The sequence below is a fragment of the Bufo bufo genome, chromosome 7, assembly GCF_905171765.1.
Source record: "Bufo bufo chromosome 7, aBufBuf1.1, whole genome shotgun sequence".
NCBI lineage: Eukaryota > Metazoa > Chordata > Amphibia > Anura > Bufonidae > Bufo > Bufo bufo.
This window is the reverse complement of record NC_053395.1, coordinates 164,808,632-164,822,849: the sequence shown is the minus strand read 5'-3', so window position 1 is coordinate 164,822,849 and position 14,218 is coordinate 164,808,632.

Below are 14,218 nucleotides of genomic sequence, written 5' to 3'. Positions count from 1 at the left end.
GTGACGTACCATGTGATGACCGGAGTGACGTCATCACAGGTCCTTGAACTATAATTAATGCTCACCACAGGTCCTAGTCAGTAAAAGAGACAGACGGAGATGCCGGGCTACGCGATCAAGTGGATTAAGGCGAGTTAAATGATTTTTTTTTAACCCCTCCAGCGCTGTTTTACTATACATTCTGTATTCAGAATGCTATTATTTTCCCTTCTAACCATGTTATAAGGGAAAATAATAATGATCGGGTCTCCATCCCGATCGTCTCCTAGCAACCGTGCGTGAAAATCGCACCGCATCCGCACTTGCTTGCGGATGCTTGCGATTTTCACGCAACCCCATTCATTTCTATGGGGCCTGCATTACGTGAAAAACGCACAAAGGAGCATGCTGCGATTTTCACGCAACGCAAAAGTGATGCGTGAAAATCACCGCTCGTGTGCACAGCCCCATAGAAATGAATGGGTCGGTATTCAGTGCGGGTGCAATGCGTTCACCTCCCCCATCGCATCCGCGCGGAATACTCGCTCGTGTGAAAGGGGCCTAAGTCTGTTTGTGGACAGTGCTGGTGGCCCTGTTCAGCCAACTTAGTTACAGTATAATTGTTCCTTCAAATGTGGACCCACCCGATGCACATGCTGTTGTGTGATCATAAGGATTTGGTTTCTTCATCCAATGGTACGAAGCACAACATCAAACAATATATCAACTATAATACTAATAATGTAATATATCTTATCACATGAAAAACCTGCAACCTACAGTACGTGGGCTGTACAGCGTGACTGCTCAAAATTAGAATCCGCAGACACTTAGCAAATGGTACCAACTAGGCAGTGGCGTGCCTAGGGTATTTGGCACCCGGGGCGGGTACTTTCTCTGGCACCCCCCTTTTCCCCGCCAAAACCATAAGAAACTTTATTTTTACATTGAAATATACTGAAATATTTATTTTGTTTGAAATTAAAAAAATTATCGCTAGTAAACAGAAAATTGCTTGTAAATGAAAATTTTAAGGGAATCTGTCACCCTGAAAATACAATGGAAGCTTGGTATTACACATTTTGTAAAGGAAGGTGAAGAAAAAAAAATAAAAAATCACTGATATATATATTTTACAGGTTCACCTGACGGGACGGATCATGTTATATTTTTATATAGCGGGCTGGAGTTTTCACTGATGCCGGTGCACCCTGCCCTGATAGTAGGGGCTCAGCTGACAGTGACAGCCAGACCCATGCCACTGATCGGACGGGCACAGCTCCTGCACCTGCCTGATCATCCCGCCATACCTGTACAGCGCTGGGACTCGGGTCACGTCCTACAGCGCCGTACAGGTACGGCACTGGTATCCTACAGGTTAATAAGCCTTGGGGCCCTTGTAAATTTCTGCCCTAGCACTGGCTGGCAGCAGGCTTGTGACTCCTCAACACCCCTCCCCCCCATTGAAAATTCAAGGCAGCAAGGCCCACCTCAGCTCCCCTAGCTTAAACACCCTTACTGACCAGGCCACTTTTTACACTTCTGCACTACACTACTTTCACCGTTTATTGCTCGGTCATGCAACTTACCACCCAAATGAATTTTACCTCCTTTTCTTCTCACTAATAGAGCTTTCATTTGGTGGTATTTCATTGCTGCTGACATTTTTACTTTTTTTGTTATTAATCGAAATTTAACTAAATTTTTGCACAAAAAATAACATTTTTCACTTTCAGTTGTAAAATTTTTCAAAAAAAAAAAGACATCTATATATAAAATTTTCTCTAAATTTATTGTTCTACATGTCTTTGATAAAAAAAAAATGTTTGGGTAAAAAAAAAAATGGTTTGGGTAAAAGTTATAGCGTTTACAAACTATGGTACAAAAATGTGAATTACCGCTTTTTGATGCAGCTCTGATTTTCTGAGCACCTGTCATGTTTCCTGAGGTTCTACAATGCCCAGACAGTAGAAAACCCCCACAAATGACCCCATTTCGGAAAGTAGACACCCTAAGGTATTCGCTGATGGGCATAGTGAGTTCATAGAACTTTTTATTTTTTGTCACAAGTTAGCGGAAAATGATGATTTTATTTATTTATTTTTTCCTAACAAAGTCTCATATTCCACTAACTTGTTACAAAAAATAAAAACTTCCATGAACTCACTATGCCCATCACGAAATACCTTGGGGTGTCTTCTTTCCAAGAAGATATTTATCTCACCCAGCATGGGTATATGTAAAATGACACCCCAAAACACATTCCCCAACTTCTCCTGAGTACGGCGATACCACATGTGTGACACTTTTTTGCAGCCTAGGTGGGCAAAGGGGCCCACATTCCAAAGAGCACCTTTTGGATTTCACAGGGCATTTTTTACACATTTTGATTTCAAACTACTTCTCACACATTAGGGCCCCTAAAATGCCAGGGCAGTATAACTACCCCACAAGTGACCTCATTTTGGAAAGAAGACACCCCAAGGTATTTTGTGATGGGCATAGTAAGTTCATGGAAGTTTTTATTTTTTGTCACAAGTTAGTGGAATATGAGACTTTGTAAGAAAAAAAAAGAAAATCATCATTTTCCGCTAACTTGTGACAAAAAATAAAAAATTCTAGGAACTCGCCATGCCCCTCACAGAATACCTTGGGGTGTCTTCTTACCAAGAAGAAGTCTGGAATATAAATGTCTAAAAAAATTTACGCATTTGGATTCTGTGAGGGGTATGGTGAGTTCATGTGAGATTTTATTTTTTGTCACAAGTTAGTGGAATATGATACTTTGTAAGAAAAAACAAAAAAACAAATAAATCAATTTCCGCTAACTTGTGCCAAAAAAATGTCTGAATGGAGCCTTACAGGGGGGTGATCAATGACAGGGGGTGATCAGGGAGTCTATATGGGGTGATCACCACCCTGTCATTGATCACCGCCCTGTAAGGCTCCATTCAGACATCCGTATGTGTTTTGCGGATCCGCGGTGTCCGTGTTTTGCGGATCCACGGAGTCGCAAAACACATACGGACGTCTGAATGGAGACTTACAGGGGGGTGATCAATGACGGGGGGGTGATCACCCCATATAGACTCCCTGATCACCCCTCTTTCATTGATCACCCCCCTGTGATTGATCACTCCCCTGTAAGGCTCCATTCAGACGTCCGTATGTGTTTTGCGGATCCGATCCATGGATCCGTAAAACACATACGGACGTCTGAATGGAGCCTTACAGGGGGGTGATCAATGACAGGGGGATGATCAGGGAGTCTATATGGGGTGATCACCCCCCTGTCATTGATCACCCCCCTGTAAGGCTCCATTCAGATGTTCATATGTGTTTTACGGATCCATGGATCGGATACGCAAAACACATACGGACGTCTGAATGGAGGCTTACAGGGGGGTGATCAATGACAGGGGGGTGATCAGGGAGTCTATATGGGGTGATCAGGGGTTAATTAGGGGTTAATAAGTGACAGGGGGGGTGTAGTGTAGTGTGGTGCTTGGTGCTACTTTTTACAGTCCTATGGTGGTCGATCCAAGCAAAAGGGACCACCAGAGGACCAGGTAGCAGGTATATTAGATGCTGTTATCAAAACAGCGTCTAATATACCTGTTAGGGGTTAAAAAAAAAAATCGCATCTACAGCCTGCCAGCGAACGATCGCTGCTGGCAGGCTGGAGATCCACTCGCTTACCTGCAGTTCCTGTGAACGTGCGCACACGGGCCCAGGAAATCTCGCGTCTCGCAAGATGACGCATATATGCGTGACTCTGCCTGGGTGAGCCGCCTCCGGAAAGCGATCCTGCGTTAGGCGGTCCGGAGGCGGTTAAATGAAAAAATACCTCTATAGTCTGTCTAGTCTGCTGCCTCTTGCCTGCACACTGTTCTGCACCACTCCTAACAGCCACACCCCACAGTGCCACATAGGGTGACCACATGTCCCGGATCGCCCGGGACAGTCCCGCATTTGGAGAGTCTGTCCCGGGGCCCGGTCACCCTCATTCCGGGACAATGCAGTGTCCCCGAATGACCTGAGCCACCGACAGCTGCTGTGACCAGGGCCGTTTCTTGGACCAGGCGGGCCGGGTGGCCGCCCTAGGTGCTGTCAGAAGGGGGCGCCGGCAGGGCACAGCAGGAGATGAGCGCTGCTCTTCCATTGTGGAAGCGCTCACTCATCTCTATAGTCATCTGTATTGCCGTCCTCAGGACGGCGAAACAAATGTCTGTGCTGCGGCAGGCCGACAGGGGAGGGAGAGGTGTGTCCCCTCCCTGTTCCTCTGAGGCTGCCAGCACTAGGCCGGCAGCCTATCAGAGGCCGGTGCAGGCGGCGCAATGACGTCATCGCGCCGCATGAGCCAGTGCGAGACACAGGCCGGAAGAGGCCTGCATCGCTTCCTGGAGGAGGTAAGTATAATTTTTTTTATATTTTTTATATGTATGTGCAGATTACAATACTGGCACATGATAGGGGGGGCTACTGGCACATGATAGGGGGCTACTGGCACATGATAGGGGGCTACTGGCACATGATAGGGGGCTACTGGCACATGATAGGGGGGCCCTCTGGCTACTGGCACATGATGGTGGGGGGGCTCTTATTACTGGAACATGATTGGGGGCATCTATGGGGGCACATCTTAGTGGCACATTATTGGGTGGCACTATAGGGGCATCTACTGAGGCTAACAAGAAGGGGTATTTTATATGGGGGGCTCTGTATAGGGGCATTTTATACTGGTACACATTATGGTGGGTACTATGGGGAAGGGGGGAGAGGAGCACTATGGGGTCATCTACGGGGGCACTAAGGAGGGGTATTTTATATTGGCACATTATGGGAACATTAGCTCAACTGTGGGCATTACAAGGGGCTATGTTTTGCACATTATAAGGAGAATTATTTATACTGGGGAAGGGCATTATGGTGGGCTTTATTACTCCCCCATGGTATGACCCCCTAGTAGCAGCACCAGCCTCTCCCTGCTCTGCCATCCCTCTGCCCATTCTCCAAATCCTTATTATGAAATCTTTCTCATTAGGATAAAACACAACATCAGCTCCACCGAGCCCCTGGCCAAAGTGTTGAAGTGGCGTCCGAGATCCCCAAGGGCCAAGCCAAGTAATTGTAAGTTTTCATGTGGAATAGGTTTATGTTATACACATATGGCCTACACTGTGCCACACAATATACAGTATACCTCTACACTGTGTAGGGGTTATACTGTTTATTGTACAGCATGGCACAGAGGTTATATTGTCCGGCATGGTGTAACCTCCATACATTTTATGTACAGTATACAGTAATCCGCCTTGCCATCTATGCTTTGAATCTGGTTTTATATGTTACTTGGTTTTTGTACATTTACTTGCGTGTGCTAGTTGAGACCTGCTGTGATTGGATTTTAGTTATTGTGGCGAAACTAATCTCGCCACTGGGTTTTGGAGGGGCCTGGTTGCCAGCCTCTTGCCCCAGGATAATGGGCCCTCTCATCAGCCATGCTTCCTTTGTTCACAAAGGACTTTTACTAACTTTTGAACCCCTGGTCTAATTCGTGCCATTTTGGGATATTTTAAATGTCTGTTACTGTAATGGGTGGGACATTGTATGTTTGAGTGGTGATGTCTGTCCTATTGTCTCCACATGTGTATTGGCGATTTCCCTTTGTCCTGAGAGATAATTGAATTACTCCTCGGTTGTCTCCAGGACAGAGGACATTGTGTATTCTCCTGCCTGTGATAATTACATCAACCCATTGTACCATAATTATATCACAGGCAGAGGGGAGGATTTTGTGTGGGAGTGTTTTACTGTATTGTACTTGGTTATTGGTTGTTTTTACAAAACCCTGTGGGTGGTACTGATGTGTACCAATGTTATATAAGAACAATAAAAGGCACAGCTCTGGGTGACCACTGCTTGACCCTCAACACGGAGTCTCGTCTCGTTCTTGGGGGGATTCACTGTATGCTGTTAGAGACTGATTGCTAGGAGTGTAAGCCGCTTGGGTGCGTTTCCTATTCGTCTGCTAGCAGCTATTCGTGAGGTTCCATTCGGGAGTTTGGAGCATTGCCTTGTATGCCGTTACAGTTATTAAATGCTAACATGAAGTTTTTTGGTTTTGCACATTATTTTCTTAAGAGATGTCTAAGTAGCCAGTTAATGTGTGCAGAAATATTGAAGAATGCACAGGCAGATATGTTTTTGCCAGTCAAGTATAAGTTTGACGAAATGCACTTGTGAAAGTAAGGCCTCTTTCACACGGGCGTTGCGGGAAAAGGTGCGGGTGCGTTGCGGGAACATGTGCGATTTTTCCGCGCGAGTGCAAAACATTGTAATGCGTTTTGCACGCGCGTGAGAAAAATCGCACATGTTCCCGCAACGCACCCGCACCTTTTCCCGCAACGCCCGTGTGAAAGAGGCCTTACTTTCACAAGTGCATTTCGTCAAAACTTATACTTGAGACTGGCAAAAACATATCTGCCTGTGCATTCTTCAGTATTTCTGCACACATTAACTGGCTACTTAGACATCTCTTAAGAAAATAATGTGCAAAACCCAAAACGTCATGTTAGCATTTAATAACCAAATAAAACCCAATCACAGCAGGTCTCAACTAGCACACGCAAGTAAATGTACAAAAACCAAGTAACATAAAACCACATTCAAAACATAGATGACAAGGTGGATTACTGTATACTGTACATAAAATGTATGGAGGTTACACCATGCCGGACAATATAACCTCTGTGCCATGCTGTACAATAAACAGTATAACCCCTACACAGTATAATCCCTGACACACACACACACACACACACACACAAACACTGGTAAGGTGGTCACTTCACTGGAAGGCACAGGCATTAATATACCAGTTTCATTCAGTGCATTGTATTGTGTTAATATACCATTATAAATTGTCAATACCAGTGTGCAGCGTGTGTTTAAAAGGGGAGGGATATCTAGTTGGAGCATGTGGCACGTACCTGCTCCCTCCCGACTGCCTGACTGCTCTGCACACAGCACAGCCAGCCTAAGAGCAGCTTTTGGAACTGAGTGCTGTGACCATACATGGACTTCCTGTCAGGTCACAGGTTATAATTCACTGCCTGTGTCTTCAAGCAGTCAAGACTGTCAGGAAGCAATGAAAAACAGCTGCAGCAGATGGGAAAACCAGGAGACTATGTTTTTCACCTTAACCCTACCCTGCTGCATTAACCCTACAGCACAGTCCTGACAGCTCCTGTGTTTTCAGTGTAATAAGGGAAAGCTCAGCTGCTGCATTACCGCTACAGTCAAGCCTGTATCCCAGGAGGATCTTGCCCCTGACATCCAAGCTTCTGAATGCTGCAGCCCCCGCCAGTTTCCAGGCAGCACAATTGTAAGTGCACCAACATTAGCAAGTAACAATTGGACTTGCAACTATTTAGTATGATCAGTTATGCTGATTCTTTTCATGTAAGAAGAGAAAGGAGCTGATATCTGTGGCGCCGGGGCTGTTAGTACATCCAGTGATATACTCAATTGGCTAACTGTAGATATAGTCCAAGAGAAGTTAAGGGTACTTTCACACTAGCTTTTTTCTCTTCCAGCATAAAGTTCCGTCACAGCGGCTCTATAGCGGAAAAGAACTGATCAGTTTTATCCAGATGCATTCTGAATAGAGAGTAATCCGTTCAAGATGCATCAGGGTGTCTTCAGTTCAGTCGTTTTGACTGATCAGGCAAAAGATAAAACCGTAGAATGCTACGGTTTTATTTACGGCGAAAAATACTGAAGACTTGCATGAATGCTGGATCCGGCATTTTTCCCCTTAGGAATGCTGGATCCGTCCTTTCGGCCTGCGCAGAACGGTAAAAATGAAAAAATAAAAATAAATGCAAGACGGATCAGTTTGTCCACATGACAAGCGGAGAGATGGATCCGTTCTTGCAATGCATTTGTGAGGACGGATCCACATCCGGATCCGTCTCACAAATGCTTTCAGTCACATCCAAATCGGCGGATCCGGCGGGCAGTTCCGACGACGGACCTGCACGCCGGATCACACTGCCGCAAGTGTGAAAGTAGCCTAAAATGGGTAAATGTGAACAAGGCTCTGGGTCCAGATGGATGACACCCAAAAGTGCTTAACCACCTCCCGACCGCCTAACGCAGGGTTGCGTCCTGCGGGCAGCCAGGTTTCCTCCTCTACGCATCTACGCGTCATCTCGCGAGACGCGAGATTTCCTGTGAACAAAATGAATGGGTCCACATCCGAGCGGCCAAAACGGCGGCTCGGATGCGGACCCAAACAACGGTCGTGTGCATGAGGCCTAAGGAGAATAGCAGAAACTCCTAATGCTGGCCATACATTTAATGATTGCGGAGACCCTCAAATGCCAGGGCAGTACAAACACCCCACAAATGACCCCATTTTGGAAAGAAGACACCCCAAGGTATTCGCTGAGGGGCATATTGAGTCCATGAAAGATTGAACTTTTTGTCACAAGTTAGCGGAAAGGGAGACTTTGTGAGAAAAAAAAATAAAAAATAAAAATTTCCGCTAACTTGTGCCAAAAAAAATAAATAATCTTCTATGAACTCGCCATGCCCCTCACGGAATACCTTGGGGTGTCTTCTCCAAAACGGGGTCACATGTGGGGTATTTATACTGCCCTGGCATTTTAGGGGCCCTACAGCGTGAGAAGAAGTCTGGAATCCAAATGCCTAAAAAATGCCCTCCTAAAAAGGTACTCGTTGGACTTCGGCCCCTTTGCGCATCTTGGCTGCAAAAAGTCACACATGTGGTATCGCCGTACTCAGGAGAAGTAGGGCAATGTGTTTTGGGGTGTCTTTTTACATATACCCATGCTGGGTGAGAGAAATATCTCTGTAAATTGACAACTTTGTATAAAAAAAAAAATGGGAAAGTTGTCATTTACAGAGATATTTCTCTCACCCAGCATGGGTATATGTAAAAATACACCCCAAAACACATTGCCCTACTTCTCCTGAGTACGGCAATACCACATGTGTGACACTTTTTTGCAGCCTAGGTGCGCAAAGGGGCCCAAATTGCAATGAGTACTTTTAGGATTTCACAGGGCATTTTTTACACATTTGGATTCCAAACTACTTCTCACGCTTTAGGGCCCCTAAAATACCAGGGCAGTATAAATACCCCACAAGTGACCCCATTTGGAAAGAAGACACCCCAAGGTATTTCGCGAGGGGTATGGCGAGTTCATGTAAATTTTTTTTTTTTTACAGAGATATTTCTCTCACCCAGCATGGGTATATGTAAAAATACACCCCAAAACACATTGCCCTACTTCTCCTGAGTATGGCGATACCACATGTGACACTTTTTTGCAGCCTAGGTGCGTAAAGGGGCCGAAAGTCCAACGAATACCTTTAGGCTTTACAGGGTTGCTCACAATTTAGCCCCGCCAAAAATGCCAGAACAGTGAACACACCCCACAAATGACCCCATTTCGGAAAGTAGACACCCCAAGGTATTCAGAAGGGCATAGTGAGTCCGTGGGATAGTTTCTTTTTTTTTGCCAGAAGTTAGCAGAAATGGAAACTTTATTTTTATTTTTTTTTCTCAGAAAGTGTCATTTTCCGCTAACTTGTGAAAAAAATTTAAATCATACATGAACTCACCATGCCCCTCCGCGAATACTTTGGGGTGTCTTCTTTCTAAAATGGGGTCATTTGGGGGGTATTTATACTATCCTGGCATTCTAGCACCTCAAGAAACATGACAGGTGCTCAGAAAGTCACAGCTGCTTCAAAATGTGGAAATTCACTTTTTTGGACCATAGTTTGTAAATGCTATAACTTTTGCGAAAAACCAATAAATATACACTTATTGAATTTTTTTTTATCAGACATGTAGCACAATAAATTCTGACACAAACTTGTATAGAAATGTAATTATATTTGAACAATTTATCCAGAGAAAGTTAAAAATACACTTTTTTTTAGAAAATTGCAGCCTATTTTGATTAATATCGGAAAAATGAAAAATCTTAGCAGCAATCAAATACCACCAAAAGAAATCTGCATTTGTGAGAAGAAAAGGAGGTAAAATTAATTTGGGTGGTAAGTTGTATGACCGAGCAATAAACCGTGAAAGTAACATAGTAACATAGTACATAAGGCCGAAAAAAGACATTTGTCCATCCAGTTCGGCCTGTCATCCTGCAAGTTGATCCAGAGGAAGGCAAAAAAACCCTGTGAGGTAGAAGCCAATTTTTCTCACTTTAGGGGCATAAAAAATTCCTTCCCGACTCCAATCAGGCAATCAGAATAACTCCCTGGATCAACGACTCCTCTCTAGTAGCTATAGCCTGTAATATTATTACACTCCAGAAAAACATCCAGGCCCCTCTTGAATTCCTTTATTGTACTCACCATCACCACCTCCTCAGGCAGAGAGTTCCATAGTCTCACTGCTCTTACCGTAAAGAACCCTTTTCTATGTTTGTGTACAAACCTTCTTTCCTCCAAACGCAGAGGATGTCCCCTCGTCACAGTCACAGTCCTGGGGATAAATAGATGATGGGATAGAACTCTGTACTGCCCCCTGATATATTTATACATAGTAATTAGATCTCCCCTCAGTCGTCTATTTTCTAACGTGAATAACCCTAATTTTGATAATCTTTCAGGGTACTGTAGTTGCCCCATTCCAGTTATTACTTTAGTTGCCCTCCTCTGGACCCTCTCCAGCTCTGCTATGTCTGCCTTGTTCACAGGAGCCCAGAACTGTACACAGTACTCCATGTGTGGTCTGACCAGTGATTTGTAAAGTAGTAGGAATATGTTCTCATCACGGGCATCTATGCCCCTTTTGATGCAACCCATTATCTTATTGGCCTTGGCAGCAGCTGCCTGACACTGTTTTTTGCAGCTTAGTTTGCCGTTTATTAAAATTCCTAGATCCTTTTCCATGTCAGTGTTACCGAGTGTTTTACCATTTAGTATGTATGGGTGACTTGCATTATTCCTTCCCATGTGCATAACTTTACATTTGTCAGTGTTAAACCTCATCTGCCACTTATCTTCCCAAGCCTCCAATCTATCCAGATCCCTCTGTAGTAGTATACTGTCCTCTTCAGTGTTAATTACTTTACACAGTTTAGTGTCATCTGCGAAAATTGATATTTTACTATGCAAGCCTTCTACAAGATCATTAATAAATATATTGAAGAGAATAGGGCCCAATACTGACCCCTGAGGTACTCCGCTAGTGACAGTGACCCAATCTGAGTATGTACCGTTAATAACCACCCTCTGTTTTCTATCATTGAGCCAGTTACTTACCCACTTACAGACGTTTTCTCCGAGTCCAAGCATTCTCATTTTATATACTAACCTTTTATGCGGTACAGTATCAAATGCTTTGGAGAAGTCCAGATACACGACATCCATTGATTCGCCGCTGTCAAGTCTAGAACTTACCTCCTCATAGAAACTGATTAAATTAGTTTGACATGACCGATCCCTCACGAAGCCATGCTGATATGGCGTTATTTGCTTATTTCCGTTAAGATGCTCTAACATAGCATCTCTCAGAAAACCTTCAAACAGTTTACCCACAACAGATGTTAAACTTACCGGCCTGTAGTTTCCAGGCTCTGTTTTTGGACCCTTTTTGAATATTGGCACCACATTTGCCATGCGCCAATCCTGTGGGACATTCCCTGTCAGTAAAGAGTCTGCAAATATCAGAAATAAGGGTCTGGCTATGACATTACTTAATTCCCTTAGGATACGGGGGTGTATGCCATCCGGTCCTGGCGATTTGTCTATTTTGATCTTTTTAAGTCGCAGTTGTACTTCTTCTTGGGTCAGACAGGACACTTTTAATGGCAAATTTATTTCAACATTCAGCATTTCATCTGACAGTTTATTTTCCTCAGTGAATACATTGGAGAAAAAAATATTTAACAGCTTTGCTTTCTCCTCGTCGCTCTCTGCGACTCCCCCCTCATTACTCTTTAATGGGCCGACACCTTCAGATTTATACTTTTTAACATTTATATAATTGAAGAACATTTTAGGGTTAGTTTTACTCTTTGGCAATTAATCTCTCGGTCTCTAGTTTGGCCGCTTTTATTTGTTTTTTTACATGTTCTGTTTTTTTCCTTATAGTTTTTCAGTGCTTCCGTGCTACCCTCCTGTTTTAGTGTTTTATATGCTTTCTTTTTGTCATTTATTGCTTTCTTTACAGTTCTGTTTATCCACATTGGTTTCTTTTTGTTCCTTAACCTTTTATTCCCATACGGTATGTACCTCTCACAATGAGATTTTAGGATGTTTTTAAAGATATCCCATTTTTTGGCTGAATTTTTATTTTTGAGTACTTTGTCCCAGTTAGTTAGGCCTATGGCCTCTCTAAGTTGGCTAAATTTAGCTTTTTTGAAGTTTGGTATTTTTGTTCCTCCCTGTAGAAACGCTCTTTTGAATGATAATTGGAAGGTTATTACTTTATGGTCACTATTTCCCAGGTGTCCCCCAACCTGCACATCTGTTGTTCTGTCAGGTCTATTGGTTAATATTAAGTCCAGTATGGCCGTCCCTCTAGTCGGGTCCTGAACCAGTTGGGAGAGATAATTGTCTTTGGTTATTGCCAAGAATCTGTTTCCTTTATGAGATATACAAGTTTCAGTTTCCCAGTCTATATCTGGGTAGTTGAAGTCCCCCATAATAACCACCTCATTATGATTTTCCGCCTTGTCTATCTCGTTTAGTAGTAGATTTTCTGTGTACTCTGGTATATTAGGTGGTTTATAATAGACTCCTATTAGTAATTTATTGTTGTTTTTTAGCTCCATGTATCTCTACCCACAGTGACTCCACATGTTCATGTCCCTCACTTATATCTTCACTGAGTGTGGGCTGGCAAGACTTTACATAAAGGCAGACCCCTCCCCCTCTCCGGTTTTGACGATCCTTTCTAAACAGACTGTAACCTTGTACATTAACTGCCCAGTCATAGCTATCATCCAGCCATGTCTCAGTTATTCCCACTATGTCATAGTCCTCCTCACACATCACTAATTCCAGTTCACCAGTTTACTTAGTCAGGCTTCTGGCATTAGTATACATACATTTGAGAGGTTTATGTATATTTCTTACCCTACACCTTTCCTTCTGAACTGTTCTATTCCCTCCTTCCATTCCTCCCCCAGTCCCACTACCTTGCCCCCGGTCTCTATCTGTACTATCTTCCCCTTCTATAGTGTAATTACCCTCCCCCAGTCCCTAGTTTAAACACTCCTCCAACCTTCTAGCCATCTTCTTCCCCAACACAGCTGCCCCTTCCCCATTGAGGTGCAGCCCATCCCTACGATAGAGCCTGCAGCCGACAGAGAAGTCGGCCCAGTTCTCCAGGAACCCAAACCCCTCCATCCTACACCAGTTCTTGAGCCACTTGTTAATTTCCCTAATCTCCCGCTGCCTTTCTTGTGTGGCCCGTGGTACAGGTAGTATTTCGGAAAATACTACCTTTGATGTCCTTGCCCTAAGCTTTTGACCTAAATCCCTGAAATCATTTTTAAGGACTCTCCACCTACCCCTAACTTTGTCATTGGTTCCGATATGGACCATGACCGTTGGATCTTCTCCAGCCCCTCCCAGTAATCTGTCAACCCGATCCGCGATGTGTCGAACTCTAGCGCCAGGAAGACAGCACACTGTTCAGCGATCACGGTCTTTGTGACAGATTTCCCTATCTGTTCCCCTAATAATTGAGTCTCCCACTACCAGCACCTGTCTGGCCTGCCCTGCTCTCCTGGTCCCCTGCTTACCGGAGCTGACATTCCCCTGACTGGCAGAGGAAGTGTCCGGCTGCGGCAGTGCTGTCCCTGGACTGATATCCCCCTCATCTGCCAAACGTGCAAACTTGTTGGGGTGTGTCAGATCAGGGCTAGCCTCCCTGGCACTCTTCCCTCTACCCCGCTTTCTAACTGTTACCCAGCTAGCTACCTCACTTTCCTCAGCCTCCTCTCTGTCACCCTCCCCCTCATCTACCCCAAAGAGTGCTTGCTCGGTGAAAAGCAAACTTTTTTGCAAATTGTCAATGCCTCTCAGTGTTGCAACTTGCCCATTTAGAGACTCGATTAGCGATTCCAAACGGGTAATTTGCTCACATCTTGAACAAAGATATACACCCTCGAACGGCTGTTCCAGGACTGCATACATCAAAGTAGTGTAGTGCAGAATTGTAAAAAGTGGTCTG